Here is a 14,291-nt window from a genome sequence, read left to right as displayed (position 1 = left end):
TAACTAGTTTCACCTATTCATGAAATTTACACAAATGAGCACATCTTGCCTCTTCTCCCTTTTTGATGTTCTCTTAGCTCCTCTTGTCCTTTATGTAACAAGTGGTGTGTTAATCTGAACAAACGCTTTTGATGTTAGCAAAAGTGAAAACTATGGTTGAAGAATATAAAAATCCTTAAAAGTGAGCCAAACACTTTTAAGGATTTTGACATGTCACAGCAAACGAGCCTCTGGAAAAGTGACCATTGTTGGTGGCCATGAGATGATTATGACAATATTAAGGCAAGGAATTGACTATATATGTACTATATATAGTTTTCATAACAATTTCTCAAAATATGTGATATATATATATATACATATACACACACACACATATATATGTATATATATATATACATATATATATATATTCCATATTAGATCCCAGTGATTGGGGTGGGTAGAAGTGCAAAACCTGGGAGGTTGACTGCATTCCCCTCATAAGAAGCTACGTGTAAGGTACCTGCTATGAACTACCTCGTGTCTCCCCGAATGCACACAGTCTGGTATTAACTGGTATTTGGAGGTGAGGCCTTTGTGAAGAAATTAGCTGACGCCATGAGTAAGGAGCTTTCCTTGTGAATTTGGTGGCTTTATTTTAAGAGGGGAGAAATGTCTGTTATACCACTGAGGACACAGTGAGAAAGCCGGGAAGAAGATGCATGCTGAGAGCTCCCTCAACCAGCTTGCTTCTGGACTTCTGTCCTTCATGAGCGTGGGAAGCAGCAGTCAGTCCTTTAAGCTGCCCTGTCCCTGAGTTTTTGTGGAGCAGCTCATCAAGTGGCTCCGATTTAGGAAACAGTTGCCTATAAAGCATCCTGTAAAGAAGATCCACATACGATGAAAAGCAGAGCAAAGTGCATGGATTAAAAGGTCCTTTTTACTGGGGTGGGGGTGGGGGTGAGTGGGTGGGTGGATGGTGCACACTTTTGGTCCCAGCACTTGGGAGGCAGAGGCAGAGGCAGGGGCAGGGGCAGGGGCAGGGGCAGGGGCGCAGGGGCAGGGGCGCAGGGGCAGGGGCGCAGGGGCAGGGGGGCAGGGGCAGGGGGGCAGGGGCAGGGGGGCAGGGGCAGGGGGGCAGGGGCAGGGGGGCAGGGGCAGGGGCAGGGGCAGGGGCAGGGGCGCAGGGGCAGGGGCGCAGGGGCAGGGGCAGGGGGGCAGGGGCAGGGGGGCAGGGGCAGAGGGGCAGGGGCAGAGGGGCAGGGGCAGAGGGGCAGGGGCAGAGGGGCAGGGGCAGAGGCGGAGGGGCAGAGGCGGAGGGGCAGAGGCAGAGGGGCAGAGGCAGAGGGGCAGAGGCAGAGGGGCAGAGGCAGAGGCAATCTCTTGAGTTTGAGGCCAGCCGGGGCTACAAAGTTAGTTCTAGGATAGCCAGGAGTGCACAGAGAAATCCTGTATTGAAAAACAAGCAAGCAAGCAAGCAAACAAACAAACAAACAAAAAGTTCTTTCTGGCTATGGACTTTTACAACGGACGCAGACTGTGTATATAAGTGATTTGCACAAGCATTTAAAAAATAATGATGTGTTTTGTGTTTATTATACAAACAAACATTTCAAAATAATGATCTTGAAGCTTGCTAGCATCTTTTGCGATGTTCAGGAGCCAGGAATGAAGCTATTTACAATTAAGCTAATATGATGAGAAAATAGTATTGGGTGTAGTAAGCTTCACTTTGATTTCCTCAGATGGAGGGATGTGATGAGAGCAGTACTCAGTACACTGCTTCGGCTGAGCCCAGACTGTTTCTTTCTCTGTTCTTACTATCCCTAGGCCTAGGCCTGGAAGCCTCTGTACAATCTAATCTTCCAAGCTGACTGATTCAATCTGGCTTCTCTCGGCTTCTCACTGAATTGTTCTATCTGGCCTCGTACTAATTTTGGGAGTATGCTCTGATCTTTTGGCTCCTTCTCACTCTCTGGCTCCTTCTGTCATCACCTGTGTCTAGGTTGTTCTCTCTGCTTTGTAAAACTGCCCCAGTAAAACTGCCACACCTTTGTCTCCCTGAGATGCTCTCATGTAGCCTCTTTTTCCTGCTCTGTCCTTATGTGAGTTGGGTGTATCCTATCTCAGAGTCATTCTGCCAGGTGTTTCTCTGGTTCATCATTTTGCCTCTCAATTAGACATCACTTTCAAACAAGGCTGCTTCCTTTTACAAACTAACTTTACCCTCACTGTTTGGGATTGAAGGTATCTACTAATGGTGTGTCTGTATTCCAGCCAGAGGGATTAAAGGTGTGTCATCCCTCTGGATCACAGTCCTTGGGTCTGTGATCCAGAGGGTCTTTGGATGTGATCCCTTGCCAGAGTGGCTGTGTTAAAATTCTTCTAAAGGGTGTCATGACTCTTGTCTATCATGCCAGTACTTGAGAACTGAGGCAGAGGGATGGCTGTGAGTTCAAGGCTAGGCTGGTCCACAAAGCAAACTCCAGGTCAAGTTGGGCTATAAGAGTGAGACTCTGCCTCAAAAACAAATAAGCAAGTTAGCAAGCAAGCAGTCAAACATTTAAAAAAAATCCAGTGGAAAGACTTGTAAAGTAAACTGGAGTCCAGGCTCCAGATGGAGTGAAATCATGGGACGTTTCCTCTCTGTAAACACCAACCCTCAGGTACAAAGAAACTATCAATGTGGAGCTAACATCAGACATAAACTAACATCAGGGCTTAAACTAAAACCCAAACTTGAAATCCAAGTGGTAGATTCAGGCCACAGGGCTTATGATCGAGTATAAGCAAAAAGACTAATAACTCTCAAAATAGAAAATGAGATCTACAAACATCAAAACCGCTTGGGCCTCCATGAATGTCCAAGCTGACTGCAACCCATACCACATGGGGGTCAGCCGCTGTCTGCGTCTTTAGTAATCGGAACACTCGGCACAGAAGAAGGAACCTGAGGGTAGGCATTGTGTTGTGTTAACGAAACACTGAAGTCGTTAATTACTAATGGATAATGGAGCAAGATAAACTGAAAGAAGATACAAAATAAATTTTACAGCCTGGATGTTTGTGCATTCCGTCCTTCACTGCCCTAACAAATATTTGGCCAACACACTCCATACGCAAAGCGCCGAGTCCTGAAGCAGTCTTAGGAGTGTGCACATCTCGATCCAATGTTGTGATTGCTTTCTTCTGTGACAATATGTCTACCTTTCAATCCTTGCATCTCCCCTAACCCCTAACCCTTATCTTTGAGAAACTTTAAACTTGTAGAGTGTTGATTCTCAAAGAATGGGATCCTAATATCTATCTAGTCGAGGTCCATGAGACAGTTTTTGTAAGTGTGAGATATGATTCTCAGTTTAGCCTGGGAACAAGTAAGTGTTTTTGTCGCTGTCTAATAGCTAGTGTCCGTGACCTTTAAATGCAAAACAAAGCAAGGAAAGCCAGTGAGGCGAACCAGAATTCAATGACTTCCCTTTGTCTTTCCTATACCTGTGTTTCAGTTACATTTATTTTTGTAACATAGTAACAGTTTCTCATTGATAGTGGTGATATAGAGTTTTTATTCTAAATCAACTAAGGTTACGTCCTGGCCAGATGAAAGCAAATATCAAACACACAGTAAGGCAAGTAGTGGCTATACATGGAAGCAGAGGATGAATGCAGAAGGCAGACGAGTGAAGATCTGAGAGGCTCACACAAGAATAAGACACATCTTCCCTTATAAGCTCAGTCGTTCATCTAGAAACTGCTGAAGGAGTCCGGACGCTGGCTGCTTCTCTTTCTATAGGAATTCTGGAGGGCTCCCTAGAGGAGGTTTTCTATGCAGAGGCTGGCATTGGAGCATCAGGCCTTCCAACTTGAAAGGTTACCGAGGAAAGCGTGTTGACCAGGAGCCTCCGGCTTGAAAAGGAGTTTCTGCCATGCTCATTCTTAAGACCTTGGAGTTAAGGAGTCAGTGGGGAGGGGAGGGGAACAACCCAGCCTCAGTCCCAGCAGGTCCTGGACCCATAAATCTAAAAGATTAGCTTAGAGCTGCAGGGCTGGCAGAAGGCCCTGGACATAGACACTCTGCAAATGGTCTTACACTGGTGGGACAGCTGGGTGACTTCCTGTTCCCTCTGCCTTTGGCTGTGAGTAGTGGTGGGCTGTTTCAGCAGGTTTCTGTATCCTTATGTGGCCCAGGAGAGTCACCTGCATATTTGCTACTATTAGGCAGCATTTCCGTGGGAGCCATTGGGAGGAGAATGTGTGGAGGTAGGAGGCTTGCATTTCTAGGTTCTCTACAGAAGCCTAGCACACGGCCAGGCATTCACTGTTCCCTGGAGGACACTGGGAAATGAGGATGCTAAAATTCTGCTGGACCTGGCTATTTATGGGCAGCATTAGTACCACATTTCCCAGCTTCCTGAAATTTCCATCCTTCTCTAGTGGGAAATTATAAGGCCTAGTATCTGTAAATTGCTTTGAGAGTAGACCATGGATGTGCAAGTAGGTGGCATTGTCTGCCTGGCACTGACAGAAAGACCCAGTGTGGAGGTGGGGGTTGGAGGTGGGGCTTCCTGGTAAATAAAGTTTTTTTTTTCTTTCAAATTAGGAACAACCATGGGATTAAAGCAAATGTGAGCCCCAAATACAATGTGCATATTCAGCACTTTGCCTTAAGCTACCAGATGGATAATGCTGTTTGGGAATTACAGCGTGGGTTGTTTTTGAGGATATAAGACTGCTGACCCAGGCAGGGACAGTGGACAAGCTGTGGGCACATTTGCAACTACTGAGCACACATTTCTAAAGGTTTCCAAGAGGACATAAGTAAGCAATTGACTTCCTGAGTGATGTGGGATTCTCACAAGTGCCATAAACCACCAAACCCCTGGCTAACATGGCTGGCAAGTCCAGCTGTTTGCAGAAACAGTCATTTAAGCCAAAGCATCCCACATAGCACATGTCTCTTGGGTTTCTCTGTAACATGGCATTCTAAGCAGAAAGGCCACATTTGAGAGATGGGTACCCTGGGATTTCTGACCTAGTGATACCAGTAAAGATTTGACAAATATATAAAGACATAATGTTGGCATTGTTGAAGACAGAACCGAACAGTGCGAGGAGCCAGAGCTTCTAGAAGAGTGTTGGCCACGTGAATCAGGAAATTCATTCTCATCAGCAGAAGAGGGGTCCTGTCTCTGTTGGTGACAGATGTTCCCTCTGTGTTGTGACTGCCAGCTGTTAGGCGCAATACTAAGTGTTATATATTAAATCTGCATTCTCCAGACAGAGTTCAGGTGTTGACAGGGAAGAAACACTTGTATTATTCTCCATAATGAGCATAATGCAATGAACCAAACCAAGGCTAAGGTCCACTGGTCAGAGAAGATGGAGTGGAGTGGGAGTGAAATAGCCACTGTTAAAATAATAATAGGAAAGCAAATCCAGATGAGGCCAGATGCTTGTCACACAAATCAGAACATACTGAACGATGTGTCATAAATTCCCACTTTCTTATGTTGCACACACACTTCATCATATCAGCTTGATCCTGAAATAAGTAACACAGTGGACATTGGCTGGAGATGACAAACCAAATATTTCCCCAAGAAGCCTAGGGGCTTTAGGTGGTGTTTGACCTGGAACTTGACCTATGGCTTTAGAACGCAGGTGGTTTCCAAAACTCTAAGTGGGGCATGACTTTGCAGTAGAGAATTTCCAGCAGAAGAAGCTGAGTCCTAACAATGAGATGTGGCACAAAAATAGACAGTAACGAGGCAGCGAGAAAGAAACAGCTCTGCACATCAACAAAGCATTCTGTGCTCTAGAAATGGAAGTGGCAGGACCTGTACTTGGGCTGAAAGGTTGCTCTTTGGAGGTAAGCAGGACTCCGTGTAATGTCGTGACAAAGAAGAAAGATTTGCTGGTTGAGGGTGCATCAGCCAAAAGTGCATACCATATTCCGAAATGAAAATGCGTCCAGCTTTTTGGCCATGTCACTAAGGCAAGATATGAGCCAAGAAAGAGTTGACACAGAACTCTGGGAATGAAGACACTGAGGTTGAAGATGAAAGGAGGAGAGGACTAACCAGAGAACCACAAAGATAGAACGGGACTGACAAGAGAGAAAGCTGGTCCAAGAATGACAGGTGAATTTTGTGGAGGAAGATTTAGAAGCTAAAGGCTCCATAATCACCTGGCATCCTCTTGATGTTGAATCTAAGATTGGAGCTGTACATCACAGGAACTCCAGGGGTCTTCCAGATGCTTCAATTGAGGCTGTGGTCAACTGTGGCCACAATGTAGCAAGGGTGCTGAGTTACTGAGTTACTGTGGCCACAATGTAACACTAGTTACTCTCTTTACCGAATAGTCTTCGGCATAGGTTCCTTTGTGTGTTCGTGACAATCGGTCACATCATGGATCCATGGTGATCTTTAGTGTCACTTGATACTTTTGTCCCAACTTCTCAATTTCAGCCATTACACAATCAGTTTTCCAAGGGTTAGGGTTAGGGTTAGGGTTAGGGTTAGGGTTAGGGGTTAGGGTTAGGGTTAGGGTTAGGGTTAGGGTTAGGGTTAGGGTTAGGGTTAGGGTTAGGGGTTAGGGGCTAGGGTTAGGGTTAGGTTTAGGCATACAGACAGTTCATCATTGGCTGCACTAAGTCCAGCTTAGCATTAATGGAAAAGTTGATGAAGTTGGTATCCACAAGGATGTGGCAAGGTGGAACCAGTTGTGTATTATCTTGGAGGAGTAAGCAGGAAGGATGTTGGGGGACTTGTCTTTCCTTCAGCATATGAGGATCTTTCTTTTTAGGTTTTAATCTATCTTCCTTTGTAAGTCTCTCATCTCTGAGACTGTTTGCTTCATAGCCATATATTTCCTTGTTTTCTTTTGCTTCCCATGTCCATACTGTACCCCTATTTCTTTATTTTTAATTATGTCTAAGTGTGTGTAGTGGTTTGAATGCAAATGGCCCTCAATGGCTTGTATATTTGAATATTTGGTCCTCTCTTAGTAGAACTGTTTGGGAAGAATTAGGAGGCATGGGTATTGGACGTATATCACTAGGGGTAGGCCAGTTCTTTTCAAAAGCCCAGTTCTTTTCCAGTTAGCTCCCTCTTTTTGTCTCGGTGCCTTGTGTGCTCGTGAAACAGATGTAAGCTCTCAGCCACTGTGCTAGTGCTGTGTCTGCCTGCCTGATGCCATGTTCTCCGCCATGATGGTCATGGACGCTAACCTGGAACTGTGAGCCCCAAATTGAATGCTTTCTTTTACAAGTTGCCTTGGTCATGATGTTTTGCTATGGCAACAGGAAAATAACTAAGACGCTGTGTGTGTGTGTGTGTGCGTGTGCATGTGCATGTGCACATGAGACTAGGTACTACTGAGGCTAGAAGAGGGCATCAGCTTGCCTTGGAGTTGGCGTCACAGGCGATTGTGAGCCACTGGACATGCATGTTGGGCACTGAACTAGGGTCCTTTGCAAGTACAGCATAAGTTCTTAACCACTGAGCCATCTCTCCAGCCTCGGAACAGTTACTTTCTTTCATCCTTTCTTCTCTTGCAATTTTTGCCCTGTGATATCAAGACAGAGTATGCATGGGGTTGTACATTCCACTTTACTTACCAATGTTTCATAGGAATTGGACACGTAAGCCTGGGGTCCCCTATGGAGGTCTGCTGCTGCAAAGTGATTTATCAAGAAGTTTCAAGGGCTAAAGTAACTCTGCCCTGAATGGAGTTTGCCTTTGTGTGCAGTTCAGGGCATACCCAGAATGTCTTTCTTTGTAGAGAAGTAGTGTAACCATGCCTTGTGACTGCAAATAAATGCTGCTATAACTTCCCCTTTCTCCTATGTATGCATGCAAAGCAGCCACCTCTATTGATACACATGGGAAGATGAGAAGGATAGAATTGTTCTGAGAATCTGCAAATGTCGTTTTGCATATCTTGGTATCAAGGACCTCATGCTGTTGTACAGGTTGGGTCTTGTACCTCAACTTCAGGGTAGAAAGCAAATGGCTATGAAATCCAACTGCTTCTCTCTGTTTAGGGTTTAAGGGAGCTGTGTGTGAGAGAGAGAGAGAGAGAGAGGGAGAGGGAGGGAGGGAGGGAGGGAAGGAGAAAGGGAGGGAGGGAGAGAATGAGCTTTCTTTTAACTCTATGAGGCCATGTAAGGGCTTAGAAACTGCCTTAAACCATCAGTGATAATTTCTGGAACACTCACCTGCTTGAGACCCTATGGCTTCCTTCCCCTGCTCCCTTCCTCCCTGGAGAGCAGAGGTCTTCCCTGTTCTTTTCTGAGTGAGTGAAGAATCACTGTTGACTAACTAGCTTGAGATTTGTTCTTACCCAATTTCCCCTAGTCCTCCTATGTGAAGACTTTTCTTTTTCTTATCTTTGAAAAAAATTATTAGATATTTTCTTTATTTACATTTCAAATGTTATTCCCTTTCCTGATTTCCCCTCCAACCCCCCCCCATACCATCCCCCATCCTCCTGCTTCTATGAAGGTGTTCCCTCCACCCACTAATCCACCCACTCACTCACCCACTCACTCACCCACGCCTGCTTCCCTGTCCTGGCATTCCCCTACACTGGGGCATTGTGCCTTTACAGGACCAAGGGCTTCTCCTTCCATTGATATCCCACAAAGCCATCCTCTGCTACATATGTGGCTGGGGCCATGGGTCATTCCATATGTACTCTTTGGTTGGTGGTTTAGTTCCTAGGAGCTTTGGTTGGTTCATATTGTTGTTCCTCCTATAAGGCTGCAAACCCCTTCAGATCCTTCAGTCCTTTCTCTAACTCCTCCATTGGGGACCCCATGCTCAGTCCAATGGTTGGATGTGAGCATCCATCTCTGTATTTGTCAGGCTTTGGCAGAGCTTCTCAGGAGACATCTATATCAGGCTCCTGTCAGCAAGCACTTCTTGGCATCCACAATAGTGTCTGGGTTTGGTGGCTACGTATGGGATGGATCCCCATGTGGGGCAGTCTCTGGATGGTCTTTCCTTCAGTCTTTGCTCCACACTTTGTCTCAGTATTTTTGCCCTTGAGTATTTTGTTCTCCCTTCTAAGAAGGAATGAAGTACCCACACTTTGGTCTTCCTTCTTGAGCTTCACGTGGTCTATGAATTTTATCTTGGGTATTCCAAGCTTTTAGGCTATTATCCACTTATCAAAGAGTGTGTACCATGTTCTTGTTCTTCTGTGATTGGGTTACCACACTCAGGTTGATATTTTCTAGTTCCATCCATTTGCCTGTGAATTTCATGAAGCCATTGTTTTTAATAGCTGAGTAGTATTCCATTGTATAAATGTACCACATTTTCTGTATCTATTCCTCTATTAAGGGACATCTGGGTTCTTTCCAGCTTCTGGCTATTATAAATAAGGCTGCTATGGAGCATGTGTCCTTGTTATATGTTGGAGCATCTTTTGGGTACATGCTCAGGAATGCTATAGCTGGGTCCGCAGGTAGTACTATATTCAATTTTTTGAGGAACCACCAGACTGATTTCCAGAGTGGTTGTATCAGCTTGCAATCCCACTAACAATGGATGAGTGTTCCTCTTTCTTCACATTCTTGCCAGAATCTGCTGTCATCTGAGTTTTTGATCTTAGCATTCTGACTGGTGTGAGGTGGAATCTCAGGGTTGTTTTGATTTGCACTTCCCTGATGACTAAGGATGTTGAATATTTCTTTAGGTGCTTCTCAGCCATTCAGTATTCCTCAGTTGAGAATTCTTTGTTTAGCTCTGTACCCCATTTTTAATAGGGTTATTTGATTCTCTGGGGTCTAACTTCTTGAGTATATATATATTGGATAGCCAGTCTGTTAGTCTATGTCTTTTTATTGGGGAATTGAGTCCATTGATGTTAAGAGATATTAAGGAATAGTGATTGTTGCTTGCTGTTACTTTGTTGTTACAGTTGGAATTATGTTTGTGTGATTATCTTCTTTTAGGTTTGTTGAAAGAAGATTACATTCCTTCTTTTTCTAGGGTGTAGTTCCCCTCCTTGTGTTGGAGTTTTCCATCTATTATCCTTTGTAGGGCTGGATTTGTAGAAAGATATTGTGTAAATTTGGTTTTGTCATGGAATATCTTGGTTTCTCTGTCTATAGTGATTGAGAGTTTTGTTGGGCATAGTAGTCTGGGCTGGCATATTTGTTCTCTTAGGGTCTGTATGACATCTGCCCAAGATCATCTAGCTTTCATAGTCTCTGGTGAAAAGTCTGGTGTAATTCTGATAGGTCTGCCTTTATATGTTATATGTTCCCCTTACTGCTTTTAATATTCTTTCTTTGTTTTGTGCATTTGGTGTTTTGACTATTATGTGACAGGAGGTTTTTTTTTTCTGGTCCAGTCTATTTGGAGTTCTGTAGGCTTCTTGTATGTTTATGGGCATTTCTTTCTTTAGGTTAGGGAAGTTTTCTTCTATAATTTTGTTGAAGATATTTACTGGCCCTTTAAGTTGGGAATCTTCACTCTCTTTTATACCTATTATCCTTAGATTTGGTTTTCTCATTGTGTTGAATTTCCTGGATCTTTTGGGTTAGGAGCCTTTTGCATTTTCTTTGATTGTTGTGTCAATGTTTTCTCTAGTATCTTTTGCACCTGAGATTCTCTCTTCTATCTCTTGTATTCTGTTGGTAATGCTTGCATCTATGACTCCTGATATCTTCCCTAGGTTTTCTATCTCCAGGGTTGTCTCCCTTTGTGATTTCTTTATTGATTTGGTTTCCATTTTTAGATCCTGAATGGTCTTGTTCAATTCCTTCATCTGTTTGGTTGTGCTTTCCTGTAATTCTTTAAGGGATTTTTGTGTTTCTTCTTTAAGGGCTTCTACCTGTTTACCTGTGTTCTCCTATATTTCCTGTACTTATGTCCTTCTTAATGTCCTATATCATCATCATGAGATGTGACTTTAAATCAGAGTCTTGCTTTTCTGGTGTGTTGGGGCATCCAGGATTCACTGTGGTGGGAGAACTGGGTTCTGATGATGCCAAGTAGTCTTGGTTTCTGCTGCTTATGTTCTTGCACTTGCCTCTCACCATCTGGGTTTCTCTGGTGTTAGCTGGTCTTACTGTCTCTGACTGTGGCTTGTCCATCCTGCAAGGCTGTGTGTCAGTACTCCTGGGAAACCAGTTCTCTCTGAGATGAATTTGGGTATGGAGAGTTGTGGCACAGGGTCAGCTCTAGGCACTGTGGTACAAGATCAGCTCAGAGTCCAGACCGTGAGGACTTTTCTTATTGCTGGATTATAGACAGAAACTCAGACTCTGTGTCATATTACATTTCAACCAGGAACATAGAGTTATAAGGTTAGCTTGTGGGGATTTAGATACAAGTTTGATTCCAAATCCCCCTGACAATCTATACCCTGCTTCTAAATTTTAAGAAAGTTACTTCTTCCATCAATAGAGAGACGCTTCCCATTGATAACCTCTTGCAGGTTCTGTAGGACAACAAAGGCCTGGGGAACCTTGAGAGATGTCATTTTATCTGGTTTAAACAGAATTTTCTTGTGGCACCAATGGACACATCCTGGGCTTCTTACTTGTATGACATTTTCTCTTTCCTTGTGACAGTTGGCTTATTACTTGTTTTCAAAACATTATTGGATAATGAACTAAAGTTTAACTCTCAAAGTTCTCACAGGTTCTCAAACACTGGGATTGGAATACAAGTCATATCCTCTGAGTGATGGCAGCCAGGTGGGGGAGGAGGTCCAAGACACCCACAGGGCCAGAGGACAACCACCTCTGTTCAGGTCCTTGGAAGCCAGGTATCTAAGCAACTGTAGCCAGGGGCAGGCCCACAGGAGACAGAAGGCAGGATCTAGGAGGAAATCCTACAGACTGAATGGGAGGCACACTACACAGTCAGATGACAACCCTCCTCCATATAGTGGGTTCACAACTCACGGATTATGTGGTACCGTGGAGGAAAGTCCAGGAGAAGTGAAATGATCTTCAAAATGCCTCAAGACTGCTTGCAGCAGAGAATAGTGGAACAGCATTGTCTACTCTGGTTGGAGATGCTTCATACAAAGCTGTGGGAAGAGGTGATGGAGGCAGAACTACTGTGTCCAGGCAGAAGTTTCTCTAGGACATCTTTCCCACTTTCTAGACCAGAATCAGCATTGCAAGGTGTGTTGAAAAAGAGTGGGTTCCTCAGAGCCATGAAAGTCTCTCCCCTGGAAGTACCCACAGGCCACTGAGCATGGACTTAATGTTAGGCTGTGGTGTTCATTTGCCTTCTAAGAACCAGTACCTTCTCCATTCCACATCTGATTGTACTGTGTTCACACAGTTAAAGACATAGTCTACTTTCTATACAACGTAAGTTATTTATAAGGGCACCCAATAAACCAGGTGATAAGTACATATTGCATATGGATTTGCTCGACATTATGGTTCTCCTTGTTGGACATAAAGCAGTGAACAAAGGAACCACATGAATGAACCTTGGGAAGAAATCCTTTTCTTGCATCTATATGCTCAAACTGTCAGTCTTGTAAGAAGCTTTCCTTTTTGTTTCCCTAAAACTTTTTATTGATTCTTTGTGAGTTTCACATCATGCACCCCAGCCCCATTCATCTCCCTGTCCCCTCATGTCCACCCTTTGCCTTTGCAACCCTGCCCCCAAATAAAACACATACATACATACATACAACAACAAAGCATAGAAACACACCTCATCGTGGAGGCGGTAGTGTGTCACAGTGTGTCCCACAGTCTATCCCTCTGTCCACACATCTTCACCTGCAAATATTCATTTGCAATGGGTCATTGGTCTGGTTTGAGGTCTCTGGCTTCTGTGACATGGCCAATATTGGATCCTCACTGGGACTCCTCTAGGTTATCCTGTTGTTGCGCTGTGTCATGGAGATCCAGCAGCATTGTAACAGCAGGACTGGCCCTTTCACTCATGACAACCACTCACTGATGATATAGATGTTGGGGTGGGCCAACTCAGGGCTCTGGATCTGGGCCTGGGTGGTCGCTGAACTGGTCAGCACAGCAGCTCTTCTTTATCTGCATCACCATGTTGAACTCTCCAGCACTGCTCTAGGGATCTCACCCAATGCCACCATCAGCAGGAGGCAGGGTCAGCTGTCCTGGTCCCATGCCCTCAAGCCATCTTGCCTGTACCCGTGCCTCCAGAACCAGTTCCACTGTGCTGCCCAGTCAAGGTACTGGCCCCACTCTCCCAAGTGCTCCAACCTGTGAGGGTCTGGGTCAGCTCTCACACCCTCTGGTCTCACCCATGCCTTTGCCATCAGGGCCAGCTCCACTGTGTTGTCCAGGCAAGGTGCAGGTCCAGCTTCCCTGGCTACTTTAGGTGGTGGTAAAGGTGGTGATGCCCCAGGAAGAGGGTATCATCCCCACACCCATGCCACTTCATGCCAGACTAGTGGCTTCAGATGGTAAGGGAGAAGGTTGGAAGGAAGGCATCGCTCCTATGCACTCATGCCACCTCATGGCAGACAAGTGATGGGGCCAGATTTCCTGCACTCTTGCCCTTGGGGCTGGCTCACCTGTGGCCCTGCCTTCATGGCCAACTCTGCTGGGTGGTGAGAGATGAGGGTGTGGCATGGGCAAAGAGGTGATGCCTCCCCATATGGGAGAGCGGGTTATCTCTCCCAGATTCATGCTTTCAGGGCTGGCTCACCCACATTCCTGCCAGGGTCAGCTCCATTGTGTTGCCTGGGCAAGGTACAGGGCCTGCTCTCCCAAGTGCTGCTGCTAGTGAGAAATGGGGTAAGCTCTCCAGAGTGCCATATGCAGTGAGGGGCGGGGCCAGTTCTGCACAGCCCCTGGACAACCAGTGGTCCCCAATGGCTGCCAGGGACATCCCCATGTTCCCTATTGGTAATATGCACCTTGGACATCAACACTGAGCCCTACCACTGAATAGCACAGACTCATACATGGCCCTTAGCAGTAGCTCTTGCTGGGATCTCAGCATGGCCTCGGATGGTGGGGTGTGGGGCTCACTACTTATAACACGCTACTTCTCTTCACTCTGGAGTCTCCGGTTCCATCTTTCTTCATAACGCTCAAGTTGTTCCACTTCTTTTTCTTTCCCATCTGACCACCACATATTCACACATTGTGATGGCTCTGCTTGCAGGCTGGCCAGGAAGCTGGTGGTCCCCTGGGTTACATCCCCATCCCTATTGGGTATGCTTGTAAGTGGGTGTCTATGGCCTGGTTGTGCTGGAGGTCGGGTCTGTGGGTGGCATGGTGGTCTAGAGGACTCTGGTCTGTCTTCTTCCTCCCATGCTGTGCTGCCTGGATTTGATTT

The 14,291-nt window shown here is 45.4% G+C and overlaps 1 pseudogene; it reads right to left on the bottom strand.

Moving 5' to 3' along the window:
* Gm19193 (predicted gene, 19193) lies at positions 6,144 to 6,873 on the bottom strand (annotated as a pseudogene).

This window comes from Mus musculus, chromosome 9, assembly GCF_000001635.26.
Source record: "Mus musculus strain C57BL/6J chromosome 9, GRCm38.p6 C57BL/6J".
In the NCBI taxonomy this organism is placed as follows: domain Eukaryota; kingdom Metazoa; phylum Chordata; class Mammalia; order Rodentia; family Muridae; genus Mus; species Mus musculus.
The sequence above is the reverse complement of the archived record's forward strand: the minus strand, read 5'-3'. Positions and strand labels throughout refer to the sequence as shown.